The sequence below is a fragment of the Macrobrachium nipponense genome, chromosome 23 (assembly GCF_015104395.2).
Source record: "Macrobrachium nipponense isolate FS-2020 chromosome 23, ASM1510439v2, whole genome shotgun sequence".
NCBI classification, from domain to species: Eukaryota; Metazoa; Arthropoda; class Malacostraca; order Decapoda; family Palaemonidae; genus Macrobrachium; species Macrobrachium nipponense.
The window spans coordinates 35,655,444-35,672,943 of record NC_061090.1 but is presented as its reverse complement, the minus strand read 5'-3'; positions in this window follow the sequence as shown (position 1 = coordinate 35,672,943).

Below are 17,500 nucleotides of genomic sequence, written 5' to 3'. Positions count from 1 at the left end.
GTTTCTGAACCTTTGATGTCGATGAAGTAAAAAAAAAAAAGTATAAAGGTTATATTGCCATGATAGCTTTCCTATCATCTGTGGGAGACTTCTTGACAATTATGATGGATATTTGAATTGCAGTTTATTGAAGTTATGTGAAAATACACATGAAGATATTCGCTGTGTTATGTCAAAACAATTTTTTTTTTCATTAAACTTTATGGCTTGATATTACCATCTATTGTTAATATCTTACTAAAAATTTCTTATTGCTTAACAGTCAGTGGATATTCTAATAAGGTAGCTAACTCGTTGATATCAATGTATGACACTTGCTGATATTATAGCAAACGGGACAACCAGCTAGATTACAGAGAGAGAGAGAGAGAGAGAGAGAGAGAGAGAGAGAGGAGAGAGAGAGAGAGAGAGGAAGGATGAATAAAGTCCATTTCAATACCATTACAGGTATTTTGAAACTCTAATAATAATAATAATAATAATAATAATAATAATAATAATAATAATAATAATATAATAATAATAATAATAATAAAAGCTCACTAGGAATTAAGTTACAACAAGAATATGAGGCCACACATATCTAATAACAAAATTAGCCCCTGGAGGGTGATGTCTAATATTCTCATGTAATTAACAATATCTTATATAAACAGCCATTACGCAATTGGCACCTAAATTATGTTAAAATTAAATCCAATTATTTTTCGTGCGTCCCATCGTAATTGATTGCTTGCTATTACAATTAAATAAAAGCCACAGAAGGTGATCCCAAAGCCCATAACAAACAGCCATTGCTGAAATAACCTTAGAAACATAAATTGCTTGAACCCCCTCAATTGTATTAAAGGGAATCATAAGCACAATGATATACGATTCCCTTTGAGAGTCCAGCCGTGGCTTTATCAGCACTGAATCCCTTTCCCCGAAGTTCCTGGGAGGATCAAATACTTCTGAAGCCACGATAAGCACTTGGATCCTGTTCCTCGCCAGCGTGATTGGATTCGATGCAAATGGAAGGCATTCAGTCCCTCTGGATGTTTTCAGAAATGGAGATACAAGATACTTACAACATTCTGGGAAATTCATGAATTGCATTTCCAAGGAAAAAAGGTTTTCTTGTTTTTGTTATATATATATATATATATATATATATATATATATATCTATATATATATATAGATATATATATGTGTGTGTGTGTGTGTGTGTGTGTGTGTGTGTATATATATATATATATATATATATATATATATATATATATATATATATATATATATATATACGTATATATAATTATATTTCTACATATAGAATCGAGTTCTCAAAATATTCTAAGAATAATAATAATAATAATAATAATAATAATAATAATAATAATAATAATAATAATAATAATAATAATAATAATAATAATAATAATAATAATAATAAGAACTATTCGGAACCAACCAGAAAAGACTATACAGCCAACTAAGAGGGGAAGACAACCACCCAGAATTCCTGAAGCCGCAACCAAGTAAGAGACTCTGGGAAAACATATGGAGCAATCCGGTATCACACAACAAACATGCAACATGGCTTCCAGAAATCAAGGAAGAAGAAACAAGAGAATAAAACAAAGATTCACAGAGATCACGACAGACACAGTCAGACACCAACTAAAGAAAATGCCAAACTGGAAACCAAAGCCCCAGGTCCCGCCGATGAAGTCCATGGATACTGGCTCAAAAACTTCAAGGCCCTACACCACGAATAGCAGAACAACTACAGCATTGTATCTCAAATCACCATGCACACAAATGGATGACCACAGGAAGAACATCCTTAGTACAAAAAGACAAGAGTAAGGGAAATATAGCCAGTAACTACAGGCCTATCACCTGCCTACCAATAATGTGGAAGTTACTAACAGGTATCATCATGAAATGGCTATACAAACTACCTAGAGGAGACAAACACCATCCCTCACCAACAGAAAGGTTTGCAGAATGGAAGTGTAGGGGCAACAAAAGACAGCTCCTGATAGACAAAATGGTAATGAAGAACAGTAGGAGAAGGAAAACCAACCTAAGCATGGCATGGATAGACTATAAGAAAGCCTTCGACATGATACCACACATATGGCTAATAGAATGCCTAAAAATATATGGGACAGAGGCAGACACCATCAGCTTCCTCAAAAATACAATGCTCAACTGGAATACAATACTTACGAGCTCTGGAATAAGACTAGCAGGGGTTAATATCAGGAGAGGATCTTCCAGGGCGACTCACTGTCCCCACTACTCTTCGTAGTAGCCATGATTCCCCATGACAAAGTACTACAGAAGATGGATGCCGGGTACCAACTCAGAAAAGAGGCGAACAGAATGAACCATCTGATGTTCATGGACGACATCAAGCTGTATGGTAATGAAGGACACGATCAGAAAGAATATATGCAGAAGGACTCAAGGCGATACTCAAGTCAAAACTCAACGCCGGAAATATGATAAAAGCCATAAACACATGGGCAGTGCCAGTAATCAGGTAGAGCGCAGGAATAGTGGAATGGACGAAGGCAGAACTCCGCAGCATAGATCAGAAAAACCAGGAAACATATGACAATACACAAAGCACTACACCCAAGAGCAAATACGGACAGACTATACATAACACGAAAGGAAGGAGGGAGAGGACTACTAAGTATAGAGGACTGCGTCAACATCGAAAACAGAGCACAGGGGCAATATCTGAAAACCATGAAGACGAGTGGCTCAAGAGTGCATGGGAAGAAGGACTAATAAAAGTAGAAGAAGACCCAGAAATACAAAGAGACAAGAGAATGACGGACAGACAGAGGACTGGCACAACAAACCAATGCACGGACAATACATGAGACAGACTAAAGAACTAGCCAGCGATGACACATGGCAATGGCTATAGAGGGGAGAGCTAAAGAAGGAAACTGAAGGAATTATAACAGCTGCACAAGATCAGGCCCTAAGAACCAGATATGTTCAAAGAATGATAGACGGAAATAACATCTCTCCCATTTGTAGGAAGTGCAATACGAAAAATGAAACCATAAACCACATAGCAAGCGAATGCCCGGCACATGCACAGAACAGTACAAAAAGAGGCATGATTCGGTAGGTAAAAGCCCTCCACTGGAGCCTGTGCAAGAAACATCATCTACCTTGCAGTAATAAATGGTAAGAGCACCAACCTTAAGGAGTGATAGAAAACGATCAGGCAAAGATTCCTCTGGGACTATAGTTATCAGAACGGATAGGGTGATACATGCAAACAGACCATACGTGACGTTGATTGACAAAGTCAAGAAGAAAGTATCACTCATTGATGTCGCAATACCATAGGACACCAGCCAGTTAGAAGAGAAAGAGAAGGAAAAAATGGATAAGTATCAAGATCTGAAAATAGAAATAAGAAGGATATGGGATATGCCAGTGGAAATCGTACCCATAATCATAGGAGCACTAGGCACGATCCCAAGATCCCTGAAAAGGAATCTAGAAAAACTAGAGGCTGAAGTAGCTCCAGGACTCATGCAGAAGAGTGTGATCCTAGAAACGGCACACATAGTAAAAGAAAAGATGGACTCCTAAGGAGGCAGGATGCAACCCGGAACTCCACACTATAAATACCCCCAGTCGAATTGGAGGACTGTGATAGAGCAAAAAAAAACAAAAAAAATAATAATAATAATAATAATAATATAATAATAATAATAATAATAATACTAATGATTCCCATGACAAAAGTACTGCAGAAGATAGATGCTGGGGGGTACCAACTCAAGAAGAGAGGCAACAGAAATTAACCATCTGATGTTCATGGACGACATCAAGCTGTATGGTAAGAGCATCAAGGAAATAGATACCCTAATCCAAACTGTAAGGATTGTTTCTGGGGACATCAGGATGGAGTTTGGAATAGAAAAATGCGCCTTAGTCAACATACAAAAGGGCAAAGTAACAAGGACTGAAGGGATAAAGCTACCAGATGGGAACAACATCAAACACATAGATGAGATGGAATACAAATACCTGGGAATAATGAAAGGAGGGATATAAAACACCAGGAGATGAAGGAAACGACCAGAAAAAAATATATGCAGAGACTCTAGGCGATACAAAATTCAACGCCGGAAATATGATAAAAGCCATAAACACATGGGCAGTGCCAGTAATCAGATACACCGCAGGAATAGTGGAATGGACAAAGGCAGACATTCGTAGCATAGACCAGAAAACGAGGAAACATAAGTCAATACACAAAGCACTACTCCCAAGAGCAAATGCGGACAGACTATACATAGCACAAAAGGAAGGAGGAAGGGGACTACTAAGCATAGAGGACTGCGTCCTCATCGAGAACAGAGCACTGGTGCAATATATGAAGACCAGTGAAGACGAGTGGCTCAAGAGTGCATGGGAAGAAGGACTGATAAAAGTAGACGAACACCCAGAAATATACAGACAGGAGAAAGACAAGCAGAACAGAAGAATGGCATAATAAACCAATGCACAGACAATACATGAGACAGACTAAAGAACTAGCCAGTGATGACACGTGGCAATGACTACTGAGGGGAGAGCTCAAGAAGGAAACTGAAGGAATGATAACAGCAGCACCAGATCAAGCCCTAAGAACCATATATGTCCAAAGAACGATAGATGGAAATAACATCTCTCCCATATGTAGGAAGTGCAATACGATAAATGAAACCATAAAGCACATAGCAAGCGAATGTCCGGCACATACACAGATCCAGTACAAAAAGAGGCATGATTCAGTGGCAAAAGCCCTCCACTGGAGCCTGTGCAAGAAACACCAGCTACCTTGCAGTAATAAGTGGTACGAACACCAACCTGAATGAGTGATAGAAAACGATCAGGCAAAGATCCTCTGGGACTATGGTGTCGAAACAGAAACGGGTGATATGTGCAAATAGACCAGACGTGACGTTGATTGACAAAATCAAGAAGAAAGTATCACTCATTGATGTCGCAATAACATGGGAAACCAGAGTTGAAGAGAAAGAAAAGGAAAAAATGGATAAGTATCAAGACCTGAAAATAGAAATAAGAAGGATATGGGATATGCCAGTGGAAATTGACCCATAATCATAGGAACACTAGGCACGATCCCAAGATCCCTGAAAAGGAATCTCGAAAAACTAGAGGCTGAAGTAGCTCCAGGACTCATGCAGAAAAGTGTGATCCTAGAAACGGCGCACATAGTAAGAAAAGTGATGGACTCCTAAGGAGGCAGGATGCAACCTGGAACCCCACACTATAAATACCATCCAGTCGAATTAGAAGACTGATAGCAAAATATAATAATAATAATAATAATAATAATAATAATAATAATAATATTTTTTATTAAAAATAATGGCAGAATTCACAGAATTGATTTTGTACAATATTCTTTCAATTCTCTTATGATTTTCCTTTCTGGCACGCTGGTATTATAAAGCAGCTGTCCAATGTTCATCGTGCTGTAGGTCGTCAACGGAAATTTCGGGCGGCTGGTGTTATCAAAAGCAAACTGGTTATCAGGACAGGCTGGGGTTCGTCAACAGGTATACAGTTGGGTTTCGTAGGTCGGGAACAGGCCGTAGTCGTCAGGGGTCTATCCGGTATTTATTGTTATTTCTTCTTTTCTGGTTTTCAAGGCGTCTACATGTTTCGGCCACCTCGTTTGGCCATCTTCGGGACGGTATCGCTGAGTGCAATGGTCTGTGTCAGATGTATTCACGCTATTTATTGCATTCGTTGGCTTGAAGAAACAGGTACCTCACTTTTCATTGGGGCAATACCTGTGACGTCACGAGCGATGTCATCAGGGGGCCCGTTGCTGGTTGGGCTGTCCTCTTTGTGGCGGAGCCTCATCCTTATTGGTGGATGTGGTAGGTCCCCTCGAAGGGCGTGCTACCAGGTCCCGTTCCTCAGAGGGCGAGAGCTTGCGCTGCGATCACCCTCAGGGTTACTTAGGGACGTCCTCAGGATGAGAGCTAATGCTTCTATCATCCTCAGGATCCCTCTGTGCGATGGTCGTTGTGGGGCGGTGTCTGCTGCTCTCCTGACGGCGGTGGAGAGGAGGAAGGTCTCCTGTGTGATGTTCAAACTGGGCTTCTCCCTCCCGATGTGCAGCGCTTCTAAGATTCGCAAACGACGTAGATCGGGTGCCTGGTCGATAACCTCGAAGTTACCGACGATGTCGCTGCGTCGGATTCTTTTATATGGGCAGTCCTTGCATGATTATATACCGCTCCTTCCTGCGCGTGACAGGAGATCCTCTTGGAGAGGCGCATTGACGTCATCCCGATGTAAGTTCCGAGCATCCTCGGATTGGGCACGTGTATCTGTAAATGACGTTCGTCCTCTTCAAGGGATCCCTGCAATGGTGCGGGGTTATTTTTCATAATAAGACTGCATGTTTTTTTACTTGTATAAAATATGATCAAGTTGATCTGCTTGTTGTTGTCGGTCGGGGAACGTGATTCCTGATTATTTCCCGTAGGGCTCGCTCGTCTTCTTTATACCGCCGATGGAAGGTGCCCTTGTAGAAAAATTAATTTTCTGCTGGGGGTCTGGGCGGGGTTCCTGTAAGTACCATTCTTCCATGCTCTTCCTGAAGACGTCCTGGATTGTTCAACCAGGACGTCCAGAAGGGAAGACGGCCATCACGGCTATATTCGATGGTAAATCGTAAACGGCTGTTGGTGTGGAAGGCTTGACGTATTTCCTCGATCTCCTCCCTCGTTCCTGCTTGGATGAAAGTGTCATCTATATATCTTACGTATATAGATGGCTTCCTAATGCTCCTAAAGACACGCTCCTCCACCATGCCCATGTAAAAGTTCGCAAACAGGACCCCGAGGGGGATCCCATCGCTACACCATCGATTTGTACGTACATATGGCCATGGTGGTTAATGAAGGGAGCCTTCTTGGTGCATATTTCCAGCAGAAGGAGGGTGCGTTCGCTACACGGGTTACACGAAGCCCACGAACCTGGAATGTGTCTGAACGGCGAGAGTGAATGCCCTGAACGCTATAAGGACACCACCATCAGCGCCTACGTCAGAGAGCTCTTTCCCATTGTTCAACATGGGCAGACACCCATAAGGAGATGGAACGTGCAGCCCAGGTCCTAGTAAACAACGGACACACCAACCGAAGCATCCAGGACGTCTTCAGGAAGAGCATGGAAGAATGGTACTTACAGGAACCCCGCCCAGACCCCCAGCAGAAAATTAATTTGTTCTACAAGGGCACTTCCATCGGCGGGTATAAAGAAGACGAGCGAGCCCTACGGGAAATATCAGATCTTCACGTTTCCCCGACCGACAACAACAAGCAGATCAAACTTGATCCATATTTTTACAAGTAAAAAAAACACTGCAGTCTTATTATGAAAAATAACCCCGCACCATTTGCAGGATCCCTTGAAAGAGGACGAACGTCATTACAGATACACGTGCCCAATCTGAGGATGCCTCGGAACTTACATCGGGATGACGTCAATGCGCCTCTCCAAGAGGATCTCCTGTCACGCGCAGGAAGGAGCGGTATTTAATCATGCAAGGACTGCCCATATCAAAAGAATCCGACGCAGCGACATCGTCGGTAACTTCGAGGTTTTATCGACCAGGCACCCGATCTACGTCGTTTGCGAATCTTAGAAGCGCTGCACATCGGGAGGGAGAAGCCCAGTTTGAACATCACACAGGAGACCTTCCTCCTCCCCACCGCCGTCAGGAGAGCAGCGACACCGCCCCACAACGACCATCGCACCAGAGGGATCCTGAGATGATAGAAGCATTAGCTCTCATCCTGAGGACGTCCCTAGTAAACCCTGAGGGTGATCGCAGCTCAAGCTCTCGCCCTGAGGACGACCTGGTAGCACGCCCTTCGAGGGACCTCCACCATCACCAATAAGGATGAGGCTCCGCCCACGAAGAGGACAGCCAACCAGCAACGGGCCCCCTGATGACATCGCTCGTGACGTCACAGGTATTGCCCATGAAAAGTGAGGTACCTGTTTCTTCAAGCCAACCGAATGCAATAAATAGCGTGAATACATCTGACACAGACCATTGCACTCAGCGATACCGTCCCGAAGATGGAAACGAAACGAGGTGGCCGAAACATGTAGACGCCTTGAAAACCAGAAAAGAAGAAATAACAAGAAATACCGGATAGACCCCTGACGACTACGGCCTGTTCCCGACCTACGAAACCCACCTGTATACCTGTTGACGACCCCAGCCTGTCCCTGATACCAGTTTTGCTTTTGATAACACCAGCCCGCCCGAAATTTCCGTTGACGACCTACAGCACGATGAACATTGGACAGCTGCTTTATAATACCAGCGTGCCAGAAAGGAAAATCATAAGGAGAATTGAAAGAATATTGTACAAAATCAATTCTGTGAATTCTGCCATTATTTTAATAAAAAAAAAAAAAGAAGAATAATAATAATAATAATAAATAATGATTAATAATAATAAAATCATAGAATTGGAACGATCCTTTAAGCCAAAAATAACCCTCAGTAAAATGCTCTACTAGCACACACACACATACAGGACTTTAAAAGCTACAAATCCTATTGTACAGTATCTGCACAAATCAGGGTTTGAATATTCATGGATATTTGGATGACTGAGCCCGAGAACAAAAATTACGAATTATTCAGTACCGTTGCCTTGTCACTTTCGGGTCAATGTATTGGCCCTACCTATTTTTTTTCGTGTTTGGGTGAGGGGGGAGGGGGAGGGGGTGGGGGGGGGGCATATTTTTTATTATACTGAGCGTTTAATGGAACCCCATATTCTGTGTTGTGATGGTAATTTCTTTCATTTTTTCCCTTTTGCTTTGATATATGGTTATGGTATCACAGACGCGCATTGAAAAGAGAGAACGCAGACACGTGTATACAGATTACATTAAGCAGTGTGGCACTGTCGTTGATATCTTAGTTCCTTATTATTATATTGTAGGTGTAACCGTGACATCTGAACTTTTTTTATGAAGAAAACAAATTTTGCGTTAGGTCTCTTATTTTGTGAATTTGCCGAAAGGTAAATTATTATTAGAGGGAAGATTACATAATTGGAAATACGAACACAACGAGGGTTTCCTACGCAATTAATATCAGGCTGCCCTTTTAATTTGGTACCGTTATAGGATTCTCTGAATAATGATGGAAATAGATCGGGCGTATTCAGGTGAAATTAACTCCATAATTCAAGATCAATTTCCTAGAAGGAAAAGGCTTCTCTACGTCATATCTCTTGGGTGTATGAGAGAGAGAGAGAGAGAGAGTAGCAGAAGTTACTTAAGTTAAAATAAGGGCAGAAATTGATGTCATCACTAAAGCACAATTTCCTGGAAGGTAAATATCACTGTGTGTGTACACGAGAGAGAGAGAGAGAGAGAGAGAGAGGCTAACCAATAATTTCTACGACCTACTCTGCACACATATCACTACCCTTTTAGATGAATCTAAATTCCTTTTAAATCATGACTCAATAAATTATAAATGTCATTATATATATAGAATTCAGACCTCAAATTAAGCACTAAATAATTGTAGCCTTCGTGATAAGGCATTGGCAAAAAATACAGGCTTATACTTTTGCCAATTAAATAGAATATAATTGAAACCTTCCACTTCATTTGTTTACTCGAATGGACAACCTGTCATCCTTTCACATACAGAACGAGTTCAACAGCAGGAAATGACAGATGCAACGTTAATTATAATACCGGCAATGAGGAGAACCTTAATGATATTGTTAACGACGTGTCCTTGATGTTAAATGATGTATCATTAATTATTTAAATGGCAGTATAAGTTTAAGCAACGTCAATGACATGCTCTTAATAATAATAATGATAATAATGACGTAGGAATATAATTTGTAATATTATTTTCCAAAGCTAGAGCTGTGGTGCTTGTTAATATAATACCTCAAAATTGTTACCAAGAATTTTTGTCTTAGTATACACTGCAGTATATGAGAGAGAGAGAGAGAGAGAGAGAGAGAGAGAGAGAGAGAGAGAGAGAGAGAGTATAATTACTGTATGTAGCTTTAAAGTAACTGGTCTCCGTGGTAAAACGTTAAGGTATAAAACTTCTCTATCTTTCCTGCAGTGCTTAGCAGCATTAAGTTTACTGGTCGTCACGGTAAGCCGTGTAGCTAAAAAAAATTTCTTCTCTCTCTCTCTCTCTCTCTCTCTCTCTCTCTTTCTCTCGCTGGCCCTGTCTCTCTCTCCCTCCTTGGTAAAAATATACTTGTCCTTTATCCATCGAGTTTAAGCTTTTTATAGAAGCTATAACTGCGCCACCGTTACTCAAATTCAAACCTGGGAAAAGTTCCATATTCAAGATCAATTTCCTAGAAGGAAAAGGCTTCTCTACGTCATATCCCTTGGGTGTATGAGAGAGAGAGAGAGAGAGAGAGAGAGAGAGAGAGAGAGAGAGAGAGAGAGAGTAGCAGAAGTTACTTAAGTTAAAATAAGGGCAGAAATTGATGTCATCACTAAAGCACAATTTCCTGGAAGGTAAATATCACTGTGTGTACACGAGAGAGAGAGAGAGAGAGAGAGAGAGAGAGAGAGAGAGAGAGAGAGAGAGAGAGAGAGAGAGGCTAACCAATAATTTCTACGACCTACTCTGCACACATATCACTACCCTTTTAGATGAATCTAAATTCCTTTTAAATCATGACTCAATATATTATAAATGTCATTATATATATAGAATTCAGACCTCAAATTAAGCACTAAATAATTGTAGCCTTCGTGATAAGGCATTGGCAAAAAATACAGGCTTATACTTTTGCCAATTAAATAGAATATAATTGAAACCTTCCACTTCATTTGTTTACTCGAATTGACAACCTGTCATCCTTTTACATACAGAACGAGTTCAACAGCAGGAAATGACAGATGCAACGTTAATTATAATACTGGCAATGAGGAGAACCTTAATGATATTGTTAACGACGTGTCCTTGATGTTAAATGATGTATCATTAATTATTTAAATGGCAGTATAAGTTTAAGCAACGTCAATGACATGCTCTTAATAATAATAATGATAATAATGACGTAGGAATATAATTTGTAATATTATTTTCCAAAGCTAGAGCTGTGGTGCTTGTTAATATAATACCTCAAAATTGTTACCAAGAATTTTTGTCTTAGTATACACTGCAGTATATGAGAGAGAGAGAGAGAGAGAGAGAGAGAGAGAGAGAGAGAGAGAGAGAGAGAGAGAGAGAGAGTATAATACTGTATGTAGCTTTAAAAGTAACTGGTCTCCGTGGTAAAACGTTAAGGTATAAAAACTTCTCTATCTTTCCTTCAGTGCTTAGCAGCATTAAGTTTTACTGGTCGTCACGGTAAGCCTGTAGCTAAAAAAAAAATTCTTCTCCTCTCTCTCTCTCTCTCTCTCTCTCTCTCTCTCTCTCTCTTTCTCTCGCTGGCCCTGTCTCTCTCTCCCTCCTTGGTAAAAATATACTTGTCCTTTATCCATCGAGTTTAAGCTTTTTATAGAAGCTATAACTGCGCCACCGTTACTTAAAATTCAACCTGGGAAAAAGTTCAGTTCCAAATCTATTTGGTGGACGGCTCAAAAGAAAACGTGACGTAAGTCTTGTGGGTTTTATTTTATTTTTAGTATTTTTTTTTACAGAGTTCATGACATTATTTTAAACTAAGTCTTTTATTTCCAGTATATAAGTGGAGAAGGTTTCCAGAGTTATAACTATTTCTCTTGGTGGGTCATTGGTTTGTTGCCTATGTTGCTGGTGTCCTAAAAGGATTTAATTTGCACTGAATGATTATTTTTACAAAGGACAAGACAAACTAATAAAATCAATTATAAGAGACACATCATTATTAACTATATCTAGAGAGGATAATGGGTTCATTCTTCCTCATGGATGATGTAATAATAATAATAAAAATAATAATAATAATATAATAATAATAATAATAATAATAATAATAATAATAATAGGAGGGAAAACTCTCTATCACGAGAGTATATAATGTTCTAAAGGGACTGAAGATGAACCCAGGGAAGGGTTCGAAAGCTATCTGTAAAGTCTTCAAAATTGTACACGGACTTTTTACACTTTGTATTATTGTGGACCCTTTAGAACAAAATATAATAATAATAATAATAATAATATAATAATAATAATAATAATAATAATAATAATAATAAAAATAATAATAATAATAATAATCACCATGCACCCAAATGGATGACCACAGGAAGAACATCCTTTATACAAAAAGACAAGAGTAAGGGAAATATAGCCAGTAACTACAGGCCTATCACCTGCATACCAATAATGTGGAAGTTACTAACAGGTATCATCAGTGAAAGGCTATACAATTACCTAGAGGAGACAAACACCATCCCCCACCAACAGAAAGGCTGCAGAAGGAAGTGTAGGGGCACAAAAGACAAGCTCCTGATAGACAAAATGGTAATGAGGAACAGTAGGAGAAGGAAAACCAACCTAAGCATGGCATGGATAGACTATAAGAAAACCTTCGACATGATACCACACACATGGCTAATAGAATGCCTGAAAATATATGGGGCAGAGGCAGACACCATCAGCTTCCTCAAAAATACAATGCTCAACTGGAATACAATACTTACAAGCTCTGGAATAAGACTAGCAGAGGTTAATATCAGGAGAAGGATCTTCCATGGCGATTCACTGTCCCCACTACTCTTCGTAGTAGCCATGATTCCCGTGACAAAAGTACTACAGAAGATGGATGCTGGGTACCAACTCAAGAAAAGAGGCAACAGCATCAAGGAAATAGATACCCTAATCCAGCCTGTAAGGATTGTATCTGGGGACATCAGGATGGAGTTTGGAATAGAAAGATGCGCCTTAGTCAACATACACAAAGGCAAAGTTACAAGAACTGAAGGGATAAAGCTACCAGATGGGAGCAACATCAAACACATAGATGAGACAGGATACAAATACCTGGGAATAATGGAAGGAAGGGATATAAAACACCAAGAGATGAAGGACACGATCAGGAAAGAATATATGCAAAGACTCAAGGCAATACTCAAGTCAAAACTCAACGCCGGAATATGATTTAAAAGCCATAAACACATGGGCAGTGCCAGTAATCAGATACAGCGCAGGAATAGTGGAATGGACGAAGGCAGAACTCCGCAGCATAGATCAGAAAACCAGGAAACATATGACAATACACAAAGCACTACACCCAAGAGCAAATACGGACAGACTATACATAACACGAAAGGAAGGAGGGAGAGGACTACTAAGTATAGAGGACTGCGTCAACATCGAAAACAGAGCACAGGGGCAATATCTGAAAACCAGTGAAGACGAGTGGCTAAAGAGTGCATGGGAAGAAGGACTAATAAAAGTAGACGAAGACCCAGAATATACAGAGACAGGAGAATGACAGACAAAACAGAGGACTGGCACAACAACCAATGCACGGACAATAAATGAGACAGACTAAAGAACTAGCCAGCGATGACACATGGCAATGGCTATAGAGGGGAGAGCTAAAGAAGGAAACTGAAGGAATGATAACAGCGCACAAGATCAGGCCCTAAGAACAGATATGTTCAAAGTACGATAGACGGAAATAACATCTCTCCTATATGTAGGAAGTGCAATACGAAAAATGAAACCATAAACCACATAGCAAGTGGAATGCCCGGCACTTGCACAGAACCAGTATAAAAAGCGGCATGATTCAGTGGCAAAAGCCCTCCACTGGAGCCTGTGCAAGAAACATCAGCTACCTTGCAGTAATAGTGGTACGAGCACCACCTGAATGAGTGATAGAAAACGATCAGGCAAAGATCCTCTGGGACTATGGTGATCAGAACGGATAGGGTGATACGTGCAAACAGACCAGACGTGACGTTGATTGACAAAGTCAAGAAGAAAGTATCACTCATTGATGTCGCAATACCATGGGACACCCATTTGAAGAGAAAGAGAGGGAAAAAATGGATAAGTATCAAGATCTGAAAATAGAAATAAGAAGGATATGGGATATGCCAGTGGAAATCGTACCCATAATCATAGGAGCACTAGGCACGATCCCAAGATCCCTGAAAAGGAATCTAGAAAAACTAGAGGCTGAAGTAGCTCCAGGACTCATGCAGAAGGGTGTGATCCTAGAAACGCCACACATAGTAAGAAAAGTGATGGACTCCTAAGGAGGCAGATGCAACCCGGAACCCCACACTATAAATACCACCCAGTCGAATTGGAGGACTGTGATAGAGCAAAAAAAAAAAAAAAAAAAAAAAAACCCCAAAAAAAAAAAAAAAAATAAATAAAATAATAATAATAATAATAATATAGCGAGCAGACCTTCTTTGATATATGTTTTGTTGATGATAATGGCAGATTTCAACGAATTAATCTCATTCAGGGTATTTTCAGTTCTGATAATTCGTTTTTCTGACTCAGCCAATTTGTTGTATAGAAATGCAATGTTTACCTTTGTCAAAATTGGGATATTCGTCACTCACTGGTTAAAATATTTGATCAAAAATATATGTTCTATATTTTGTTTTTACACAAAAACCACGACCGGTAACTTCAACAGGTTCTTGGTAGTTATCTTCTGGTATTTTTTCTTGTATTAGGCCTCCTTGTACTGTTAATGGGATTCCTTAAGGGACTGTTGTGGTCTACATGTTTCGACCATCTCTGTGGTCATCATCAGGACCAGCCCCAACCATCGACCCACAAACGACAGCTTAGGCCCGGAAGGATACCCCCATGCATCCAATGATAATTCAACATCCAATAGGACCCAGCCCATCCCCTCTTATAAAAGCCGATCTGAGCCCAGTACTCATCCAGTTCGTCTTGGCAAACGTCCTGATGATGACCACGGAGATGTTCGAAACCTGCAGATTGCATCAGCCCTTGAAGGAGTCCCAGTAGAAGTATAAGGATGCCCAATACAAGTATCCTAGGAAAAATACCAGAAGATAACTACCAAGATCCCGTTGAAGTTACTGGGCTTGGTTTCTGTGTAAAAGCAATATATAAAAAAAAAAATTTTAATAAAATATTTTGAACTGTGTGTGACGAATATCCCAACTTTGATAGAGATGAACATTGGATTTCTACTCAATAACAAAGCTGAGTCAGGAAAAGTCCCTGTATGAGATTAATTCGTTGAAATCTGCCAATATCTTCAACAAAACATGTATCAAAGGAAGTCTGCTCCCTATATATCATTATTATCATTGAACCAAAGAACCATTGAAAAGAGACTATACTATTGGGAATTAAAATCCACAGAAGAATTAAAATAATTATGTACAGGGTTAGAAAAATAATGATAATAATAATAATGGAAGGTTTAATGTTACTTCCATAAAAATTACTTGAAGAAACGTATCAAATAATTTCTAATCCTATGTCTGTGTATTAGCTTCCCCCCCGCCACCCTCCCCCTATCCACCTCTCCTCTCTCTCTCTCTCTCTCTCTCTCTCTCTCTCTCTCTCTCTCGATCAAACATTTACCGTCCCAAGTCATTATTTTACATTATTCCTCAGTACCTAACATTAACAATTACATTTTTTTTTTTCTAATTTATTTCCAATTTATATTTATTTCTGGGTGCAAGAGGCTGATGTCTTCTCACGAATCTCTCCTACCTTAAAGATTTTTTCCCCAACTCCTAAAAACTTGATCCCAGTGTGTCCCAATCGCTGTGCTATCCCAGTCTGCAGGGTAATTGGGGATGTTGCGTGCCAGAGGTCCATCGCATCGATTGCTGTCTTAAACTCTCGACTGTTACCCTGATTTATTGCCTCAATAAAAGGTTATTCTGCTGCATTTATGCTTATATAATTTTCTCAGTTTTAATTTGGGTATTGCGTTACTCGTGGCAGAGGCACTCCTCGAGCCTCTAATAGGGGAGGTATCGTTATTATAGTATATGTATTTGTTGTTCTCAATCATTAATAAATAAATATTTTACCTTCTCACTTTGTATTCATATCAATTCTCCTAACATTGATTTTCTTTTACTAAGTAGCGTCATATTCTTGATAAAAATAAGAAGCATTAGGATAATCAGTAACTTTTAAAAGGTCTCTCTCACTCTCTCTCTCTCTCTCGTTCCTCTTCTTCGTTGTTTAGATAAATTTAATCTTTGATATAATTTGCATTTAGACGTAAAATGAAAACAGTTATGAAGCATTCAAATATCAGGTTAACTCTCTCTCTCTCTCTCTCTCTCTCTCTCTCTCTCTCTCTCTCTCTCTCTCTCTCTCTCTCTCTCGCTGTCAGAGATGAGAGTAAATACGTGACCTATATTGGAACAATGGGCCTTTATCCCAATGCAATATAAATTCCTTATAAAAATGCATACGAACAATATTCGATTATGACGCATGAGAGGTCAATTGAGGGAAAGTGGTTGTCGATTCTGATCTAATATTTAGTCAGTCAACAGGATTCTTTTACGTAGGAAGTATTACTTAATATTCACCAGTTTACTATACATATACAGCATTGTGTTTGATAGAACGGAAAAATAAAAGATATAAGTTTCTATAAAATGTAGAAGCGCGTACAATAGAGAGCAAGGCAGGCGTTGGGATCGAGAGATATGTTCCGTTAATCTATCTCACAAAAATATACGAAGTGTGCGAAGTTTTAAACAGGCCCAACTTATAAAAAAAAAAAAAAAAAAATAACAAAAAGATAAAAACGTGTTAAAACAAAGAGATATATCCATTTTCTCAAGAATAAAACACCAAAATACTGAACCTGACTTACTGAAATAAATAACCATTCATTTCAAAATAGTAATCCTTCACTGTAAATATAGGGTAAGACCCAAACGTCCATCGTAGAGGTATAGAGGCCGGTCAGTACAGGGTTACAACTCAATTAGCTTCCCTCACCATTTAACCACTATATAATTTTAAGGATTGTAGTCTTTCCCAGTAGTCAAGGTCCTTTACTTCTTCTACTCTAGCTGTAAAGGACCTTTGTACACTCTCTATTTGTGCAATATCCTTTTGATAGTGTGGGTACCATATCATATTGCAATATTCAAGTGGACTACGAACATATGTTTTATAAAGCATAATCATGTGCTCAGCTTTTCTTGTTTTGAAGTGCCGTAACAACATTCCCATTTTTGCTTTACATTTTGCCAACAAAATTGCTATTTGATCGTTGCATTACATGTTCCTATTCGTCATAACACCAAGGTATTTAACTGCTTCCTTATTTGTGATTGTTTCATTATTATGTGCCCTATATGCCTATAGCTTTCCTTCTCTGTCTCCATAATTGATTGATTCAAATTTATCAGAGTTAAATACCATCCTATTTACCTCTGCCCAATCATATACTTTTGCGTACTTTTTCCTGGTACGAAACCATGTTGTCCTATATTAAACAAATTAT